This window comes from Tasmannia lanceolata, unplaced genomic scaffold (assembly GCF_043159265.1).
Source record: "Tasmannia lanceolata isolate RefF3 unplaced genomic scaffold, GAP_Taslan_0.1 ptg000018l, whole genome shotgun sequence".
Lineage (NCBI taxonomy): Eukaryota > Viridiplantae > Streptophyta > Magnoliopsida > Canellales > Winteraceae > Tasmannia > Tasmannia lanceolata.
Genome location: NW_027518695.1, coordinates 36,557,903 through 36,581,308, shown reverse-complemented (window position 1 = coordinate 36,581,308; position 23,406 = coordinate 36,557,903).

The window sequence follows — 23,406 nt, the reverse complement described above, 5'->3', positions numbered from 1 at the left end:
GTCATTCAATCGGAGGTAGGTCTGTAAACTGCTAGGCGAAAATGCGAGTCTAACTATTTCCATCATAACTCTCAAAATACTTGGAGTTTTCATCTCCGTTTCTTCCGTTTTCAGCTACACTTTCGACTCCTGCGTAATGGAACAAATTTCAATGAATTCCGAGTTGGATTGAGTGAGTTATGGTCATTCAATCGGAGGTAGGTCAGTAAACTGCTCGGCGAAAGCGCAAGTCTAACTATTTCCATCGTAACTCTTAAAATACTTGGAGTTTTTCGTCTCCGTTTCTTACGTTTTCAACTACACTTCGACATCTTCGAAACGGCATGAATTTGACTAAATTCCGAGTTGAATTGACTGAGTTATGGTCAATCAATCAGAGGTAGGTCTGTAAACTGCTACCCTAGAGTGCGAGTCTAACTATTTCCATAATAACTCCCGAAATACTTGGCTTTTTTAACCACCGTTTCTTTCGTTTTAAACTACACTTCTACTCATTCGAAATGGAAAAAATTTCAATTAATTCCGGGTTGAATTGAGTGAGTTATGGTCATTCAATCGGAGGTAGGTATGTAAACTGCTAGGCGAAAGGGCGAGTCTAACTATTTCCATCATAACTCTTAAAATACTTGGAGTTTTTCATCTCCCTTTCTTATGTTTTCAACTACAGTTCGACATCTTCGAAATGGCATGAATTTGACTCAATTCCGAATTGAATTGACTGAGTTATGGTCAATCAACCGGACGTAGGTCTGTAAACTGCTAGACCAAAGTGCGAGTCTAACTATTTCCGTCATAACTCTCAAAATACTTGGAGTTTTTCATCTCTGTTTCTTCCGTTTTAGACTACACTTCGACTCCTTTGAAATGGAAGAAATTTCAATGAATTCCGAGTTGAATTGAGTGAGTTATGGTCATTCAATCGGAGGTATGTCTGCAAACTGCTAGACCAAAGCGCGAATCTAACTATTTCCATCATAACTCTCAAAATACAAGTAGTTTTTCATCTCCGTTTCTTCCGTTTTAAACTACACTTCGACTCCTTCGAAATGCAACAAATTTCATTGAGTTACATGTTCAATTGAGTGAGTTGTGGTCATTAAATCGGAGGTAGGTCTGTAAACTGCTAGGCGAAAGCGCGAGTCTAACTATTTCTATCATAACTCTTAAAATACTTGGAGTTTTTCATCTCCGTTTCTTTCGTTTTCAGCTACTCTTCGACATATTCCAAATGGCATGAATTTGAATAAATTTCGAGTCGAACTGAGTGACTTATGGTCAATGAATCGGAAGTAGGTCTGTAAACTGCTAGACCAAAGCGCGAGTCTAACTATTTCCATCATAACTCTTAAGATACTTGGAATTTTTTATCTCTGTTTCTTTCGTTTTCAACTATACTTCGACATCTTCAAAATGGCATGAATTTGAATCAATTCCGAGTTAAATTGAGTAAGTTATGGTCAATCAATTGCAGGTTGGTCTGTAAACTGCTACACCAAAGTGCGAGTCTAACTATTTCCACCATAACTCTCAAAATACTTGGCTTTTTTCATTCTGTTTCTTCCGTTTTAAACTACAGTTCGAGTCCTTCGAAATGGAACAAATTTCAATGAATTCCGAGTTGAATTGAGTGAGTTATGGTCACTCACTCGGTGGTAGGTCTGTAAACTGCTAGGCGAAAGCGCGAGTCTAACTATGTCCATCATAACTCTTAAATTACTTGGAGTTTTTCATCTCCATTTCCAACTACACTTCGACGTCTTCGCAATGCCATGAATTTGATTCAATTCTGAGTTCAATTGAGTGAGTTGTGGTCAATCAATCGGAGGTAGGACTGTAAACTGCTAGGCGAAAGCGCGAGTCTAACTATTTCTATCATAACTCTTAAAATACTTGGAGTTTTTCAGCTCCGTTTTTTTCGTTTTCAGCTACTCTTCGACATCTTCCAAATGACATGAATTTGAATAAATTTCGAGTCGAATTGAGTGACTTATGGTCAATGAATCGGAAGTAGGTCTGTAAACTGCTAGACCAAAGCGCGAGTCTAACTATTTCCATCATAACTCTTAAAAGACTTGGAGTTTTTCATTTCTGTTTCTTTCGTTTTCAACTACACTTCGACATCTTCGAAATTGCATGAATTTGAATCAATTTCGAGTTGAATTGAGTGAGTTATAGTCAATCAATCGGAGGTAGGTCTGTAAACTGCTAGACCAAAGTGCGAGTCTAACAATTTCCACCATAACTCTCAAAATACTTGGCTTTTTGCATCTCCGTTTCTTCCGTTTTAAACTACACTTCGACTTCTTCGAAATGGAACAAATTTCAATGAAATCCGGGTTGAATTGAGTGAGTTATGGTCATTCAATCGGAGGTAGGTCTGTAAACTGCTAGGCGAAAGCGAGAGTCTAACAATTTCCACCATAAATCTCAAAATACTTGGCTTTTTTTATCTCCGTTTCTTCTGTTTTAAACTACACTTCGACTCCTTCGAAATGGAACAAAGTTCAATGAATTCCGAGTTGAATTTAGTGACTTATGGTCATTCAATCGGAGGTAGGTCTGTAAACTGCTAGGCGAAAATGCGAGTCTAACTATTTCCATCATAACTCTCAAAATACTTGGAGTTTTCATCTCCGTTTCTTCCGTTTTCAGCTACACTTTCGACTCCTACGTAATGGAACAAATTTCAATGAATTCCGAGTTGGATTGAGTGAGTTATGGTCATTCAATCGGAGGTAGGTCAGTAAACTGCTCGGCGAAAGCGCAAGTCTAACTATTTCCATCGTAACTCTTAAAATACTTGGAGTTTTTCGTCTCCGTTTCTTACGTTTTCAACTACACTTCGACATCTTCGAAACGGCATGAATTTGACTAAATTCCGAGTTGAATTGACTGAGTTATGGTCAATCAATCAGAGGTAGGTCTGTAAACTGCTACCCTAGAGTGCGAGTCTAACTATTTCCATAATAACTCCCGAAATACTTGGCTTTTTTAACCACCGTTTCTTTCGTTTTAAACTACACTTCTACTCATTCGAAATGGAAAAAATTTCAATTAATTCCGGGTTGAATTGAGTGAGTTATGGTCATTCAATCGGAGGTAGGTCTGTAAACTGCTAGGCGAAAGGGCGAGTCTAACTATTTCCATCATAACTCTTAAAATACTTGGAGTTTTTCATCTCCCTTTCTTATGTTTTCAACTACAGTTCGACATCTTCGAAATGGCATGAATTTGACTCAATTCCGAATTGAATTGACTGAGTTATGGTCAATCAACCGGACGTAGGTCTGTAAACTGCTTGACCAAAGTGCGAGTCTAACTATTTCCGTCATAACTCTCAAAATACTTGGAGTTTTTCATCTCTGTTTCTTCCGTTTTAGACTACACTTCGACTCCTTTGAAATGGAAGAAATTTCAATGAATTCCGAGTTGAATTGAGTGAGTTATGGTCATTCAATCGGAGGTATGTCTGCAAACTGCTAGACCAAAGCGCGAATCTAACTATTTCCATCATAACTCTCAAAATACAAGTAGTTTTTCATCTCCGTTTCTTCCGTTTTAAACTACACTTCGACTCCTTCGAAATGCAACAAATTTCATTGAGTTACATGTTCAATTGAGTGAGTTGTGGTCATTAAATCGGAGGTAGGTCTGTAAACTGCTAGGCGAAAGCGCGAGTCTAACTATTTCTATCATAACTCTTAAAATACTTGGAGTTTTTCATCTCCGTTTCTTTCGTTTTCAGCTACTCTTCGACATCTTCCAAATGGCATGAATTTGAATAAATTTCGAGTCGAACTGAGTGACTTATGGTCAATGAATCGGAAGTAGGTCTGTAAACTGCTAGACCAAAGCGCGAGTCTAACTATTTCCATCATAACTCTTAAGATATTTGGAATTTTTCATCTCTGTTTCTTTCGTTTTCAACTATACTTCGACATCTTCAAAATGGCATGAATTTGAATCAATTCCGAGTTAAATTGAGTAAGTTATGGTCAATCAATTGCAGGTTGGTCTGTAAACTGCTACACCAAAGTGCGAGTCTAACTATTTCCACCATAACTCTCAAAATACTTGGCTTTTTTCATTCTGTTTCTTCCGTTTTAAACTACAGTTCGAGTCCTTCGAAATGGAACAAATTTCAATGAATTCCGAGTTGAATTGAGTGAGTTATGGTCACTCACTCGGTGGTAGGTCTGTAAACTGCTAGGCGAAAGTGCGAGTCTAACTATGTCCATCATAACTCTTAAATTACTTGGAGTTTTTCATCTCCATTTCCAACTACACTTCGACGTCTTCGCAATGCCATGAATTTGATTCAATTCTGAGTTCAATTGAGTGAGTTGTGGTCAATCAATCGGAGGTAGGACTGTAAACTGCTAGGCGAAAGCGCGAGTCTAACTATTTCTATCATAACTCTTAAAATACTTGGAGTTTTTCAGCTCCGTTTTTTTCGTTTTCAGCTACTCTTCGACATCTTCCAAATGACATGAATTTGAATAAATTTCGAGTCGAATTGAGTGACTTATGGTCAATGAATCGGAAGTAGGTCTGTAAACTGCTAGACCAAAGCGCGAGTCTAACTATTTCCATCATAACTCTTAAAAGACTTGGAGTTTTTCATTTCTGTTTCTTTCGTTTTCAACTACACTTCGACATCTTCGAAATTGCATGAATTTGAATCAATTTCGAGTTGAATTGAGTGAGTTATAGTCAATCAATCGGAGGTAGGTCTGTAAACTGCTAGACCAAAGTGCGAGTCTAACAATTTCCACCATAAATCTCAAAATACTTGGCTTTTTTTATCTCCGTTTCTTCTGTTTTAAACTACACTTCGACTCCTTCGAAATGGAACAAAGTTCAATGAATTCCGAGTTGAATTTAGTGACTTATGGTCATTCAATCGGAGGTAGGTCTGTAAACTACTAGGCGAAAATGCGAGTCTAACTATTTCCACCATAACTCTCAAAATACTTGGAGTTTTCATCTCCGTTTCTTCCGTTTTCAGCTACACTTTCGACTCCTACGTAATGGAACAAATTTCAATGAATTCCGAGTTCAATTGAGTGAGTTGTGGTCATTAAATCGGAGGTAGGTCTGTAAACTGCTAGGCGAAAGCGCGAGTCTAACTATTTCTATCATAACTCTTAAAATACTTGGAGTTTTTCATCTCCGTTTCTTTCGTTTTCAGCTACTCTTCGACATCTTCCAAATGACATGAATTGGAATAAATTTCGAGTCGAATTGAGTGACTTATGGTCAATGAATCGGAAGTAGGTCTGTAAACTGCTAGACCAAAGCGCGAGTCTAACTATTTCCATCATAACTCTTAAGATACTTGGAATTTTTCATCGCTGATTCTTTCGTTTTCAACTATACTTCGACATCTTCAAAATGGCATGAATTTGAATCAATTTTGAGTTAAATTGAGTAAGTTATGGTCAATCAATTGCAGGTTGGTCTGTAAACTGCTACACCAAAGTGCGAGTCTAACTATTTCCACCATAACTCTCAAAATACTTGGCTTTTTTCATTCTGTTTCTTCCGTTTTAAACTACAGTTCGAGTCCTTCGAAATGGAACAAATTTCAATGAATTCCGAGTTGAATTGAGTGAGTTATGGTCATTCACTCGGTGGTAGGTCTGTAAACTGCTAGGCGAAAGCGCGAGTCTAACTATGTCCATCATAACTCTTAAATTACTTGGAGTTTTTCATCTCCATTTCCAACTACACTTCGACGTCTTCGCAATGCCATGAATTTGATTCAATTCTGAGTTGAATTGAGTGAGTTATGGTCAATCAATCGGAGGTAGGTCAGTAAACTGCTAGACCAAAGTGCGAGTCTAACAATTTCCACCATAACTCTCAAAATACTTGGCTTTTTGCATCTCCGTTTCTTCCGTTTTAAACTACACTTCGACTTCTTCGAAATGGAACAAATTTCAATGAAATCCGGGTTGAATTGAGTGAGTTATGGTCATTCAATCGGAGGTAGGTTTGTAAACTGCTAGGCGAAAGCGAGAGTCTAACAATTTCCACCATAAATCTCAAAATACTTGGCTTTTTTTATCTCCGTTTCTTCTGTTTTAAACTACACTTCGACTCCTTCGAAATGGAACAAAGTTCAATGAATTCCGAGTTGAATTTAGTGACTTATGGTCATTCAATCGGAGGTAGGTCTGTAAACTGCTAGGCGAAAATGCGAGTCTAACTATTTCCACCATAACTCTCAAAATACTTGGAGTTTTCATCTCCGTTTCTTCCGTTTTCAGCTACACTTTCGACTCCTACGTAATGGAACAAATTTCAATGAATTCCGAGTTGGATTGAGTGAGTTATGGTCATTCAATCAGAGGTAGGTCAGTAAACTGCTCGGCGAAAGCGCAAGTCTAACTATTTCCATCGTAACTCTTAAAATACTTGGAGTTTTTCATCTCCGTTTCTTATGTTTTCAACTACACTTCGACATCTTCGAAACGGCATGAATTTGACTAAATTCCGAGTTGAATTGACTGAGTTATGGTTAATCAATCAGAGGTAGGTCTGTAAACTGCTACCCTAGAGTGCGAGTCTAACTATTTCCATCATAACTCCCGAAATACTTGGCTTTTTTAACCACCGTTTCTTTCGTTTTAAACTACACTTCTACTCATTCGAAATGGAAAAAATTTCAATTAATTCCGGGTTGAATTGAGTGAGTTATGGTCATTCAATCGGAGGTAGGTCTGTAAACTGCTAGGCGAAAGGGCGAGTCTAACTATTTCCATCATAACTCTTAAAATACTTGGAGTTTTTCATCTCCCTTTCTTATGTTTTCAACTACAGTTCGACATCTTCGAAATGGCATGAATTTGACTCAATTCTGAATTGAATTGACTGAGTTATGGTCAATCAACCGGACGTAGGTCTGTAAACTGCTAGACCAAAGTGCGAGTCTAACTATTTCCGTCATAACTCTCAAAATACTTGGAGTTTTTTATCTCTGTTTCTTCCGTTTTAGACTACACTTCGACTCCTTTGAAATGGAAGAAATTTCAATGAATTCCGAGTTGAATTGAGTGAGTTATGGTCATTCAATCGGAGGTATGTCTGCAAACTGCTAGACCAAAGCGCGAATCTAACTATTTCCATCATAACTCTCAAAATACAAGTAGTTTTTCATCTCCGTTTCTTCCGTTTTAAACTACACTTCGACTCCTTCGAAATGCAACAAATTTCATTGAGTTACATGTTCAATTGAGTGAGTTGTGGTCATTAAATCGGAGGTAGGTCTGTAAACTGCTAGGCGAAAGCGCGAGTCTAACTATTTCTATCATAACTCTTAAAATACTTGGAGTTTTTCATCTCCGTTTCTTTCGTTTTCAGCTACTCTTCGACATCTTCCAAATGGCATGAATTTGAATAAATTTCGAGTCGAACTGAGTGACTTATGGTCAATGAATCGGAAGTAGGTCTGTAAACTGCTAGACCAAAGAGCGAGTCTAACTATTTCCATCATAACTCTTAAGATACTTGGAATTTTTCATCTCTGTTTCTTTCGTTTTCAACTATACTTCGACATCTTCAAAATGGCATGAATTTGAATCAATTCCGAGTTAAATTGAGTAAGTTATGGTCAATCAATTGCAGGTTGGTCTGTAAACTGCTACACCAAAGTGCGAGTCTAACTATTTCCACCATAACTCTCAAAATACTTGGCTTTTTTCATTCTGTTTCTTCGGTTTTAAACTACAGTTCGAGTCCTTCGAAATGGAACAAATTTCAATGAATTCCGAGTTGAATTGAGTGAGTTATGGTCATTCACTCGGTGGTAGGTCTGTAAACTGCTAGGCGAAAGCGCGAGTCTAACTATGTCCATCATAACTCTTAAATTACTTGGAGTTTTTCATCTCCATTTCCAACTACACTTCAACGTCTTCGCAATGCCATGAATTTGATTCAATTCTGAGTTGAATTGAGTGAGTTATGGTCAATCAATCGGAGGTAGGTCTGTAAACTGCTAGACCAAAGTGCGAGTCTAACTATTTCCACCATAACTCTCAAAATACTTGGCTTTTTGCATCTCCGTTTCTTCCGTTTTAAACTACACTTCGACTCCTTCGAAATGGAACAAATTTCAATGAAATCCGGGTTGAATTGAGTGAGTTATGGTCATTCAATCGGAGGTAGGTCTGTAAACTGCTAGGCGAAAGCGAGAGTCTAACTATTTCCATCATAACTCTTAAAAGACTTGGAGTTTTTCATTTCCGTTTCTTCCGTTTTCAACTACACTTCGACATCTTCGAAATTGCATGAATTTGAATCAATTTCGAGTTGAATTGAGTGAGTTATAGTCAATCAATCGGAGGTAGGTCTGTAAACTGCTAGACCAAAGTGCGAGTCTAACAATTTCCACCATAAATCTCAAAATACTTGGCTTTTTTTATCTCCGTTTCTTCTGTTTTAAACTACACTTCGACTCCTTCGAAATGGAACAAAGTTCAATGAATTCCGAGTTGAATTTAGTGACTTATGGTCATTCAATCGGAGGTAGGTCTGTAAACTGCTAGGCGAAAATGCGAGTCTAACTATTTCCACCATAACTCTCAAAATACTTGGAGTTTTCATCTCCGTTTCTTCCGTTTTCAGCTACACTTTCGACTCCTACGTAATGGAACAAATTTCAATGAATTCCGAGTTGGATTGAGTGAGTTATGGTCATTCAATCAGAGGTAGGTCAGTAAACTGCTCGGCGAAAGCGCAAGTCTAACTATTTCCATCGTAACTCTTAAAATACTTGGAGTTTTTCATCTCCGTTTCTTATGTTTTCAACTACACTTCGACATCTTCGAAACGGCATGAATTTGACTAAATTCCGAGTTGAATTGACTGAGTTATGGTCAATCAATCGGAGGTAGGTCTGTAAACTGCTACCCTAGAGTGCGAGTCTAACTATTTCCATCATAACTCCCGAAATACTTGGCTTTTTTAACCACCGTTTCTTTCGTTTTAAACTACACTTCTACTCATTCGAAATGGAAAAAATTTCAATTAATTCCGGGTTGAATTGAGTGAGTTATGGTCATTCAATCGGAGGTAGGTCTGTAAACTGCTAGGCGAAAGGGCGAGTCTAACTATTTCCATCATAACTCTTAAAATACTTGGAGTTTTTCATCTCCCTTTCTTATGTTTTCAACTACAGTTCGACATCTTCGAAATGGCATGAATTTGACTCAATTCCGAATTGAATTGACTGAGTTATGGTCAATCAACCGGACGTAGGTCTGTAAACTGCTAGACCAAAGTGCGAGTCTAACTATTTCCGTCATAACTCTCAAAATACTTGGAGTTTTTCATCTCTGTTTCTTCCGTTTTAGACTACACTTCGACTCCTTTGAAATGGAAGAAATTTCAATGAATTCCGAGTTGAATTGAGTGAGTTATGGTCATTCAATCGGAGGTATGTCTGCAAACTGCTAGACCAAAGCGCGAATCTAACTATTTCCATCATAACTCTCAAAATACAAGTAGTTTTTCATCTCCGTTTCTTCCGTTTTAAACTACACTTCGACTCCTTCGAAATGCAACAAATTTCATTGAGTTACATGTTCAATTGAGTGAGTTGTGGTCATTAAATCGGAGGTAGGTCTGTAAACTGCTAGGCGAAAGCGCGAGTCTAACTATTTCTATCATAACTCTTAAAATACTTGGAGTTTTTCATCTCCGTTTCTTTCGTTTTCAGCTACTCTTCGACATCTTCCAAATGGCATGAATTTGAATAAATTTCGAGTCGAACTGAGTGACTTATGGTCAATGAATCGGAAGTAGGTCTGTAAACTGCTAGACCAAAGCGCGAGTCTAACTATTTCCATCATAACTCTTAAGATACTTGGAATTTTTCATCTCTGTTTCTTTCGTTTTCAACTATACTTCGACATCTTCAAAATGGCATGAATTTGAATCAATTCCGAGTTAAATTGAGTAAGTTATGGTCAATCAATTGCAGGTTGGTCTGTAAACTGCTACACCAAAGTGCGAGTCTAACTATTTCCACCATAACTCTCAAAATACTTGGCTTTTTTCATTCTGTTTCTTCCGTTTTAAACTACAGTTCGAGTCCTTCGAAATGGAACAAATTTCAATGAATTCCGAGTTGAATTGAGTGAGTTATGGTCACTCACTCGGTGGTAGGTCTGTAAACTGCTAGGCGAAAGCGCGAGTCTAACTATGTCCATCATAACTCTTAAATTACTTGGAGTTTTTCATCTCCATTTCCAACTACACTTCGACGTCTTCGCAATGCCATGAATTTGATTCAATTCTGAGTTGAATTGAGTGAGTTATGGTCAATCAATCGGAGGTAGGTCTGTAAACTGCTAGACCAAAGTGCGAGTCTAACTATTTCCACCATAACTCTCAAAATACTTGGCTTTTTGCATCTCCGTTTCTTCCGTTTTAAACTACACTTCGACTCCTTCGAAATGGAACAAATTTCAATGAAATCCGGGTTGAATTGAGTGAGTTATGGTCATTCAATCGGAGGTAGGTCTGTAAACTGCTAGGCGAAAGCGAGAGTCTAACTATTTCCATCATAACTCTTAAAAGACTTGGAGTTTTTCATTTCCGTTTCTTCCGTTTTCAACTACACTTCGACATCTTCGAAATTGCATGAATTTGAATCAATTTCGAGTTGAATTGAGTGAGTTATAGTCAATCAATCGGAGGTAGGTCTGTAAACTGCTAGACCAAAGTGCGAGTCTAACAATTTCCACCATAAATCTCAAAATACTTGGCTTTTTTTATCTCCGTTTCTTCTGTTTTAAACTACACTTCGACTCCTTCGAAATGGAACAAAGTTCAATGAATTCCGAGTTGAATTTAGTGACTTATGGTCATTCAATCGGAGGTAGGTCTGTAAACTGCTAGGCGAAAATGCGAGTCTAACTATTTCCACCATAACTCTCAAAATACTTGGAGTTTTCATCTCCGTTTCTTCCGTTTTCAGCTACACTTTCGACTCCTACGTAATGGAACAAATTTCAATGAATTCCGAGTTGGATTGAGTGAGTTATGGTCATTCAATCAGAGGTAGGTCAGTAAACTGCTCGGCGAAAGCGCAAGTCTAACTATTTCCATCGTAACTCTTAAAATACTTGGAGTTTTTCATCTCCGTTTCTTATGTTTTCAACTACACTTCGACATCTTCGAAACGGCATGAATTTGACTAAATTCCGAGTTGAATTGACTGAGTTATGGTCAATCAATCGGAGGTAGGTCTGTAAACTGCTACCCTAGAGTGCGAGTCTAACTATTTCCATCATAACTCCCGAAATACTTGGCTTTTTTAACCACCGTTTCTTTCGTTTTAAACTACACTTCTACTCATTCGAAATGGAAAAAATTTCAATTAATTCCGGGTTGAATTGAGTGAGTTATGGTCATTCAATCGGAGGTAGGTCTGTAAACTGCTAGGCGAAAGGGCGAGTCTAACTATTTCCATCATAACTCTTAAAATACTTGGAGTTTTTCATCTCCCTTTCTTATGTTTTCAACTACAGTTCGACATCTTCGAAATGGCATGAATTTGACTCAATTCCGAATTGAATTGACTGAGTTATGGTCAATCAACCGGACGTAGGTCTGTAAACTGCTAGACCAAAGTGCGAGTCTAACTATTTCCGTCATAACTCTCAAAATACTTGGAGTTTTTCATCTCTGTTTCTTCCGTTTTAGACTACACTTCGACTCCTTTGAAATGGAAGAAATTTCAATGAATTCCGAGTTGAATTGAGTGAGTTATGGTCATTCAATCGGAGGTATGTCTGCAAACTGCTAGACCAAAGCGCGAATCTAACTATTTCCATCATAACTCTCAAAATACAAGTAGTTTTTCATCTCCGTTTCTTCCGTTTTAAACTACACTTCGACTCCTTCGAAATGCAACAAATTTCATTGAGTTACATGTTCAATTGAGTGAGTTGTGGTCATTAAATCGGAGGTAGGTCTGTAAACTGCTAGGCGAAAGCGCGAGTCTAACTATTTCTATCATAACTCTTAAAATACTTGGAGTTTTTCATCTCCGTTTCTTTCGTTTTCAGCTACTCTTCGACATCTTCCAAATGGCATGAATTTGAATAAATTTCGAGTCGAACTGAGTGACTTATGGTCAATGAATCGGAAGTAGGTCTGTAAACTGCTAGACCAAAGCGCGAGTCTAACTATTTCCATCATAACTCTTAAGATACTTGGAATTTTTCATCTCTGTTTCTTTCGTTTTCAACTATACTTCGACATCTTCAAAATGGCATGAATTTGAATCAATTCCGAGTTAAATTGAGTAAGTTATGGTCAATCAATTGCAGGTTGGTCTGTAAACTGCTACACCAAAGTGCGAGTCTAACTATTTCCACCATAACTCTCAAAATACTTGGCTTTTTTCATTCTGTTTCTTCGGTTTTAAACTACAGTTCGAGTCCTTCGAAATGGAACAAATTTCAATGAATTCCGAGTTGAATTGAGTGAGTTATGGTCATTCACTCGGTGGTAGGTCTGTAAACTGCTAGGCGAAAGCGCGAGTCTAACTATGTCCATCATAACTCTTAAATTACTTGGAGTTTTTCATCTCCATTTCCAACTACACTTCGACGTCTTCGCAATGCCATGAATTTGATTCAATTCTGAGTTGAATTGAGTGAGTTATGGTCAATCAATCGGAGGTAGGTCTGTAAACTGCTAGACCAAAGTGCGAGTCTAACTATTTCCACCATAACTCTCAAAATACTTGGCTTTTTGCATCTCCGTTTCTTCCGTTTTAAACTACACTTCGACTCCTTCGAAATGGAACAAATTTCAATGAAATCCGGGTTGAATTGAGTGAGTTATGGTCATTCAATCGGAGGTAGGTCTGTAAACTGCTAGGCGAAAGCGAGAGTCTAACTATTTCCATCATAACTCTTAAAAGACTTGGAGTTTTTCATTTCCGTTTCTTCCGTTTTCAACTACACTTCGACATCTTCGAAATTGCATGAATTTGAATCAATTTCGAGTTGAATTGAGTGAGTTATAGTCAATCAATCGGAGGTAGGTCTGTAAACTGCTAGACCAAAGTGCGAGTCTAACAATTTCCACCATAAATCTCAAAATACTTGGCTTTTTTTATCTCCGTTTCTTCTGTTTTAAACTACACTTCGACTCCTTCGAAATGGAACAAAGTTCAATGAATTCCGAGTTGAATTTAGTGACTTATGGTCATTCAATCGGAGGTAGGTCTGTAAACTGCTAGGCGAAAATGCGAGTCTAACTATTTCCACCATAACTCTCAAAATACTTGGAGTTTTCATCTCCGTTTCTTCCGTTTTCAGCTACACTTTCGACTCTTACGTAATGGAACAAATTTCAATGAATTCCGAGTTGGATTGAGTGAGTTATGGTCATTCAATCAGAGGTAGGTCAGTAAACTGCTCGGCGAAAGCGCAAGTCTAACTATTTCCATCGTAACTCTTAAAATACTTGGAGTTTTTCATCTCCGTTTCTTATGTTTTCAACTACACTTCGACATCTTCGAAACGGCATGAATTTGACTAAATTCCGAGTTGAATTGACTGAGTTATGGTCAATCAATCGGAGGTAGGTCTGTAAACTGCTACCCTAGAGTGCGAGTCTAACTATTTCCATCATAACTCCCGAAATACTTGGCTTTTTTAACCACCGTTTCTTTCGTTTTAAACTACACTTCTACTCATTCGAAATGGAAAAAATTTCAATTAATTCCGGGTTGAATTGAGTGAGTTATGGTCATTCAATCGGAGGTAGGTCTGTAAACTGCTAGGCGAAAGGGCGAGTCTAACTATTTCCATCATAACTCTTAAAATACTTGGAGTTTTTCATCTCCCTTTCTTATGTTTTCAACTACAGTTCGACATCTTCGAAATGGCATGAATTTCACTCAATTCCGAATGGAATTGACTGAGTTATGGTCAATCAACCGGACGTAGGTCTGTAAACTGCTAGACCAAAGTGCGAGTCTAACTATTTCCGTCATAACTCTCAAAATACTTGGAGTTTTTCATCTCTGTTTCTTCCGTTTTAGACTACACTTCGACTCCTTTGAAATGGAAGAAATTTCAATGAATTACGAGTTGAATTGAGTGAGTTATGGTCATTCAATCGGAGGTATGTCTGCAAACTGCTAGACCAAAGCGCGAATCTAACTATTTCCATCATAACTCTCAAAATACAAGTAGTTTTTCATCTCCGTTTCTTCCGTTTTAAACTACACTTCGACTCCTTCGAAATGCAACAAATTTCATTGAGTTACATGTTCAATTGAGTGAGTTGTGGTCATTAAATCGGAGGTAGGTCTGTAAACTGCTAGGCGAAAGCGCGAGTCTAACTATTTCTATCATAACTCTTAAAATACTTAGAGTTTTTCATCTCCGTTTCTTTCGTTTTCAGCTACTCTTCGACATCTTCCAAATGGCATGAATTTGAATAAATTTCGAGTCGAACTGAGTGACTTATGGTCAATGAATCGGAAGTAGGTCTGTAAACTGCTAGACCAAAGCGCGAGTCTAACTATTTCCATCATAACTCTTAAGATACTTGGAATTTTTCATCTCTGTTTCTTTCGTTTTCAACTATACTTCGACATCTTCAAAATGGCATGAATTTGAATCAATTCCGAGTTAAATTGAGTAAGTTATGGTCAATCAATTGCAGGTTGGTCTGTAAACTGCTACACCAAAGTGCGAGTCTAACTATTTCCACCATAACTCTCAAAATACTTGGCTTTTTTCATTCTGTTTCTTCCGTTTTAAACTACAGTTCGAGTCCTTCGAAATGGAACAAATTTCAATGAATTCCGAGTTGAATTGAGTGAGTTATGGTCATTCACTCGGTGGTAGGTCTGTAAACTGCTAGGCGAAAGCGCGAGTCTAACTATGTCCATCATAACTCTTAAATTACTTGGAGTTTTTCATCTCCATTTCCAACTACACTTCGACGTCTTCGCAATGCCATGAATTTGATTCAATTCTGAGTTGAATTGAGTGAGTTATGGTCAATCAATCGGAGGTAGGTCTGTAAACTGCTAGACCAAAGTGCGAGTCTAACTATTTCCACCATAACTCTCAAAATACTTGGCTTTTTGCATCTCCGTTTCTTCCGTTTTAAACTACACTTCGACTCCTTCGAAATGGAACAAATTTCAATGAAATCCGGGTTGAATTGAGTGAGTTATGGTCATTCAATCGGAGGTAGGTCTGTAAACTGCTAGGCGAAAGCGAGAGTCTAACTATTTCCATCATAACTCTTAAAAGACTTGGAGTTTTTCATTTCCGTTTCTTCCGTTTTCAACTACACTTCGACATCTTCGAAATTGCATGAATTTGAATCAATTTCGAGTTGAATTGAGTGAGTTATAGTCAATCAATCGGAGGTAGGTCTGTAAACTGCTAGACCAAAGTGCGAGTCTAACAATTTCCACCATAAATCTCAAAATACTTGGCTTTTTTTTATCTCCGTTTCTTCTGTTTTAAACTACACTTCGACTCCTTCGAAATGGAACAAAGTTTAATGAATTCCGAGTTGAATTTAGTGACTTATGGTCATTCAATCGGAGGTAGGTCTGTAAACTGCTAGGCGAAAATGCGAGTCTAACTATTTCCACAATAACTCTCAAAATACTTGGAGTTTTCATCTCCGTTTCTTCCGTTTTCAGCTACACTTTCGACTCCTACGTAATGGAACAAATTTCAATGAATTCCGAGTTGGATTGAGTGAGTTATGGTCATTCAATCGGAGGTAGGTCAGTAAACTGCTAGGCGAAAGCGCAAGTCTAACTATTTCCATCGTAACTCTTAAAATACTTGGAGTTTTTCATCTCCGTTTCTTATGTTTTCAACTACACTTCGACATCTTCGAAACGGCATGAATTTGACTAAATTCCGAGTTGAATTGACTGAGTTATGGTCAATCAATCGGAGGTAGGTCTGTAAACTGCTACCCTAGAGTGCGAGTCTAACTATTTCCATCATAACTCCCGAAATACTTGGCTTTTTTAACCACCGTTTCTTTCGTTTTAAACTACACTTCTATTCATTCGAAATGGAAAAAATTTCATTTAATTCCGGGTTGAATTGAGTGAGTTATGGTCATTCAATCGGAGGTAGGTCTGTAAACTGCTAGGCGAAAGGGCGAGTCTAACTATTTCCATCATAACTCTTAAAATACTTGGAGTTTTTCATCTCCCTTTCTTATGTTTTCAACTACAGTTCGACATCTTCGAAATGGCATGAATTTGACTCAATTCCGAATTGAATTGACTGAGTTATGGTCAATCAACCGGACGTAGGTCTGTAAACTGCTAGACCAAAGTGCGAGTCTAACTATTTCCGTCATAACTCTCAAAATACTTGGAGTTTTTCATCTCTGTTTCTTCCGTTTTAGACTACACTTCGACTCCTTTGAAATGGAAGAAATTTCAATGAATTCCGAGTTGAATTGAGTGAGTTATGGTCATTCAATCGGAGGTATGTCTGGAAACTGCTAGACCAAAGCGCGAATCTAACTATTTCAATCATAACTCTCAAAATACAAGTAGTTTTTCATCTCCGTTTCTTCCGTTTTAAACTACACTTCGACTCCTTCGAAATGCAACAAATTTCATTGAGTTACATGTTCAATTGAGTGAGTTGTGGTCATTAAATCGGAGGTAGGTCTGTAAACTGCTAGGCGAAAGCGCGAGTCTAACTATTTCTATCATAACTCTTAAAATACTTGAGAGTTTTTCATCTCCGTTTCTTTCGTTTTCAGCTACTCTTCGACATCTTCCAAATGGCATGAATTTGAATAAATTTCGAGTCGAATTGAGTGACTTATGGTCAATGAATCGGAAGTAGGTCTGTAAACTGCTAGACCAAAGCGCGAGTCTAACTATTTCCATCATAACTCTTAAGATACTTGGAATTTTTCATCTCTGTTTCTTTCGTTTTCAACTATACTTCGACATCTTCAAAATGGCATGAATTTGAATCAATTCCGAGTTAAATTGAGTAAGTTATGGTCAATCAATTGCAGGTTGGTCTGTAAACTGCTACACCAAAGTGCGAGTCTAACTATTTCCACCATAACTCTTAAAATACTTGGCTTTTTTCATTCTGTTTCTTCCGTTTTAAACTACAGTTCGAGTCCTTCGAAATGGAACAAATTTCAATGAATTCCGAGTTGAATTGAGTGAGTTATGGTCATTCACTCGGTGGTAGGTCTGTAAACTGCTAGGCGAAAGCGCGAGTCTAACTATGTCCATCATAACTCTTAAATTACTTGGAGTTTTTCATCTCCATTTCCAACTACACTTCGACGTCTTCGCAATGCCATGAATTTGATTCAATTCTGAGTTGAATTGAGTGAGTTATGGTCAATCAATCGGAGGTAGGTCTGTAAACTGCTAGACCAAAGTGCGAGTCTAACTATTTCCACCATAACTCTCAAAATACTTGGCTTTTTGCATCTCCGTTTCTTCCGTTTTAAACTACACTTCGACTCCTTCGAAATGGAACAAATTTCAATGAAATCCGAGTTGAATTGAGTGAGTTATGGTCATTCAATCGGAGGTAGGTCTGTAAACTGCTAGGCGAAAGCGAGAGTCTAACTATTTCCATCATAACTCTTAAAAGACTTGGAGTTTTTCATTTCCGTTTCTTCCGTTTTCAACTACACTTCGACATCTTCGAAATTGCATGAATTTGAATCAATTTCGAGTTGAATTGAGTGAGTTATAGTCAATCAATCGGAGGTAGGTCTGTAAACTGCTAGACCAAAGTGCGAGTCTAACAATTTCCACCATAAATCTCAAAATACTTGGCTTTTTTTATCTCCGTTTCTTCTGTTTTAAACTACACTTCGACTCCTTCGAAATGGAACAAAGTTCAATGAATTCCGAGTTGAATTTAGTGACTTATGGTCATTCAATCGGAGGTAGGTCTGTAAACTGCTAGGCGAAAATGCGAGTCTAACTATTTCCACCATAACTCTCAAAATACTTGGAGTTTTCATCTCCGTTTCTTCCGTTTTCAGCTACACTTTCGACTCCTACGTAATGGAACAAATTTCAATGAATTCCGAGTTGGATTGAGTGAGTTATGGTCATTCAATCGGAGGTAGGTCAGTAAACTGCTAGGCGAAAGCGCAAGTCTAACTATTTCCATCGTAACTCTTAAAATACTTGGAGTTTTTCATCTCCGTTTCTTATGTTTTCAACTACACTTCGACATCTTCGAAACGGCATGAATTTGACTAAATTCCGAGTTGAATTGACTGAGTTATGGTCAATCAATCGGAGGTAGGTCTGTAAACTGCTACCCTAGAGTGCGAGTCTAACTATTTCCATCATAACTCCCGAAATACTTGGCTTTTTTAACCACCGTTTCTTTCGTTTTAAACTACACTTCTACTCATTCGAAATGGAAAAAATTTCAATTAATTCCGGGTTGAATTGAGTGAGTTATGGTCATTCAATCGGAGGTAGGTCTGTAAACTGCTAGGCGAAAGGGCGAGTCTAACTATTTCCATCATAACTCTTAAAATACTTGGAGTTTTTCATCTCCCTTTCTTATGTTTTCAACTACAGTTCGACATCTTCGAAATGGCATGAATTTGACTCAATTCCGAATTGAATTGCCTGAGTTATGGTCAATCAACCGGACGTAGGTCTGTAAACTGCTAGACCAAAGTGCGAGTCTAACTATTTCCGTCATAACTCTCAAAATACTTGGAGTTTTTCATCTCTGTTTCTTCCGTTTTAGACTACACTTCGACTCCTTCGAAATGGAAGAAATTTCAATGAATTCCGAGTTGAATTGAGTGAGTTATGGTCATTCAATCGGAGGTATGTCTGCAAACTGCTAGACCAAAGCGCGAATCTAACTATTTCCATCATAACTCTCAAAATACAAGTAGTTTTTCATCTCCGTTTCTTCCGTTTTAAACTACACTTCGACTCCTTCGAAATGCAACAAATTTCATTGAGTTACATGTTCAATTGAGTGAGTTGTGGTCATTAAATCGGAGGTAGGTCTGTAAACTGCTAGGCGAAAGCGCGAGTCTAACTATTTCTATCATAACTCTTAAAATACTTGGAGTTTTTCATCTCCGTTTCTTTCGTTTTCAGCTACTCTTCGACATCTTCCAAATGGCATGAATTTGAATAAATTTCGAGTCGAATTGAGTGAGTTATGGTCAATGAATCGGAAGTAGGTCTGTAAACTGCTAGACCAAAGCGCGAGTCTAACTATTTCCATCATAACTCTTAAGATACTTGGAATTTTTCATCTCTGTTTCTTTCGTTTTCAACTATACTTCGACATCTTCAAAATGGCATGAATTTGAATCAATTCCGAGTTAAATTGAGTAAGTTATGGTCAATCAATTGCAGGTTGGTCTGTAAACTGCTACACCAAAGTGTGAGTCTAACAATTTCCACCATAAATCTCAAAATACTTGGCTTTTTTTATCTCCGTTTCTTCTGTTTTAAACTACACTTCGACTCCTTCGAAATGGAACAAAGTTCAATGAATTCCGAGTTGAATTTAGTGACTTATGGTCATTCAATCGGAGGTAGGTCTGTAAACTGCTAGGCGAAAATGCGAGTCTAACTATTTCCATCATAACTCTCAAAATACTTGGAGTTTTCATCTCAGTTTCTTCCGCTTTCAGCTACACTTTCGACTCCTGCGTAATGGAACAAATTTCAATGAATTCCGAGTTGGATTGAGTGAGTTATGGTCATTCAATCGGAGGTAGGTCAGTAAACTGCTCGGCGAAAGCGCAAGTCTAACTATTTCCATCGTAACTCTTAAAATACTTGGAGTTTTTCATCTCCGTTTCTTATGTTTTCAACTACACTTCGACATCTTCGAAACGACATGAATTTGACTAAATTCCGAGTTGAATTGACTGAGTTATGGTCAATCAATCGGAGGTAGGTCTGTAAACTGCTACCCTAGAGTGCGAGTCTAACAATTTCCATCATAACTCCCGAAATACTTGGCTTTTTTAACCACCGTTTCTTTCGTTTTAAACTACACTTCTACTCATTCCAAATGGAAAAAATTTCAATTAATTCCGGGTTGAATTGAGTGAGTTATGGTCATTCAATCGGAGGTAGGTCTGTAAACTGCTAGGCGAAAGGGCGAGTCTAACTATTTCCATCATAACTCTTAAAATACTTGGAGTTTTTCATCTCCCTTTCTTTCGTTTTCAGCTACTCTTCGACATCTTCCAAATGGCATGAATTTGAATAAATTTCGAGTCGAATTGAGTGACTTATGGTCAATGAATCGGAAGTAGGTCTGTAAACTGCTAGACCAAAGCGCGAGTCTAACTATTTCCATCATAACTCTTAAGATGCTTGGAATTTTTCATCTCTGTTTCTTTCGTTTTCAACTATACTTCGACATCTTCAAAATGGCATGAATTTGAATCAATTCCGAGTTAAATTGGGTAAGTTATGGTCAATCAATTGCAGGTTGGTCTGTAAACTGCTACACCAAAGTGCGAGTCTAACAATTTCCACCATAAATCTCAAAATACTTGGCTTTTTTTATCTCCGTTTCTTCTGTTTTAAACTACACTTCGACTCCTTCGAAATGGAACAAAGTTCAATGAATTCCGAGTTGAATTTAGTGACTTATGGTCATTCAATCGGAGGTAGGTCTGTAAACTGCTAGGCGAAAATGCGAGTCTAACTATTTCCATCATAACTCTCAAAATACTTGGAGTTTTCATCTCAGTTTCTTCCGCTTTCAGCTACACTTTCGACTCCTGCGTAATGGAACAAATTTCAATGAATTCCGAGTTGGATTGAGTGAGTTATGGTCATTCAATCGGAGGTAGGTCAGTAAACTGCTCGGCGAAAGCGCAAGTCTAACTATTTCCATCGTAACTCTTAAAATACTTGGAGTTTTTCATCTCCGTTTCTTATGTTTTCAACTACACTTCGACATCTTCGAAACGGCATGAATTTGACTAAATTCCGAGTTGAATTGACTGAGTTATGGTCAATCAATCGGAGGTAGGTCTGTAAACTGCTACCCTAGAGTGCGAGTCTAACAATTTCCATCATAACTCCCGAAATACTTGGCTTTTTTAACCACCGTTTCTTTCGTTTTAAACTACACTTCTACTCATTCCAAATGGAAAAAATTTCAATTAATTCCGGGTTGAATTGAGTGAGTTATGGTCATTCAATCGGAGGTAGGTCTGTAAACTGCTAGGCGAAAGGGCGAGTCTAACTATTTCCATCATAACTCTTAAAATACTTGGAGTTTTTCATCTCCCTTTCTTATGTTTTCAACTACAGTTCGACATCTTCGAAATGGCATGAATTTGACTCAATTCCGAATTGAATTGACTGAGTTATGGTCAATCAACCGGACGTAGGTCTGTAAACTGCTAGACCAAAGTGCGAGTCTAACTATTTCCGTCATAACTCTCAAAATACTTGGAGTTTTTCATCTCTGTTTCTTCCGTTTTAGACTACACTTCGACTCCTTCGAAATGGAAGAAATTTCAATGAATTCCGAGTTGAATTGAGTGAGTTATGGTCATTCAATCGGAGGTATGTCTGCAAACTGCTAGACCAAAGCGCGAATCTAACTATTTCCATCATAACTCTCAAAATACAAGTAGTTTTTCATCTCCGTTTCTTCCGTTTTAAACTACACTTCGACTCCTTCGAAATGCAACAAATTTCATTGAGTTACATGTTCAATTGAGTGAGTTGTGGTCATTAAATCGGAGGTAGGTCTGTAAACTGCTAGGCGAAAGCGCGAGTCTAACTATTTCTATCATAACTCTTAAAATACTTGGAGTTTTTCATCTCCGTTTCTTTCGTTTTCAGCTACTCTTCGACATCTTCCAAATGGCATGAATTTGAATAAATTTCGAGTCGAATTGAGTGACTTATGGTCAATGAATCGGAAGTAGGTCTGTAAACTGCTAGACCAAAGCGCGAGTCTAACTATTTCCATCATAACTCTTAAGATACTTGGAATTTTTCATCTCTGTTTCTTTCGTTTTCAACTATACTTCGACATCTTCAAAATGGCATGAATTTGAATCAATTCCGAGTTAAATTGGGTAAGTTATGGTCAATCAATTGCAGGTTGGTCTGTAAACTGCTACACCAAAGTGCGAGTCTAACAATTTCCACCATAAATCTCAAAATACTTGGCTTTTTTTATCTCCGTTTCTTCTGTTTTAAACTACACTTCGACTCCTTCGAAATGGAACAAATTTCAATGAAATCCGGGTTGAATTGAGTGAGTTATGGTCATTCAATCGGAGGTAGGTCTGTAAACTGCTAGGCGAAAGCGAGAGTCTAACTATTTCCATCATAACTCTTAAAAGACTTGGAGTTTTTCATCTCCGTTTCTTCCGTTTTCAACTACACTTCGACATCTTCGAAATTGCATGAATTTGAATCAATTTCGAGTTGAATTGAGTGAGTTATAGTCAATCAATCGGAGGTAAGTCTGTAAACTGCTAGACCAAAGTGCGAGTCTAACAATTTCCACCATAAATCTCAAAATACTTGGCTTTTTTTATCTCCGTTTCTTCTGTTTTAAACTACACTTCGACTCCTTCGAAATGGAACAAAGTTCAATGAATTCCGAGTTGAATTTAGTGACTTATGGTCATTCAATCGGAGGTAGGTCTGTAAACTGCTAGGCGAAAATGCGAGTCTAACTATTTCCACCATAACTCTCAAAATACTTGGAGTTTTCATCTCCGTTTCTTCCGTTTTCAGCTACACTTTCGACTCCTGCGTAATGGAACAAATTTCAATGAATTCCGAGTTGGATTGAGTGAGTTATGGTCATTCAATCGGAGGTAGGTCAGTAAACTGCTAGGCGAAAGCGCAAGTCTAACTATTTCCATCGTAACTCTTAAAATACTTGGAGTTTTTCATCTCCGTTTCTTATGTTTTCAACTACACTTCGACATCTTCGAAACGGCATGAATTTGACTAAATTCCGAGTTGAATTGACTGAGTTATGGTCAATCAATCGGAGGTAGGTCTGTAAACTGCTACCCTAGAGTGCGAGTCTAACTATTTCCATCATAACTCCCGAAATACTTGGCTTTTTTAACCACCGTTTCTTTCGTTTTAAACTACACTTCTACTCATTCGAAATGGAAAAAATTTCAATTAATTCCGGGTTGAATTGAGTGAGTTATGGTCATTCAATCGGAGGTAGGTCTGTAAACTGCTAGGCGAAAGGGCGAGTCTAACTATTTCCATCATAACTCTTAAAATACTTGGAGTTTTTCATCTCCCTTTCTTATGTTTTCAACTACAGTTCGACATCTTCAAAATGGCATGAATTTGACTCAATTCCGAATTGAATTGACTGAGTTATGGTCAAT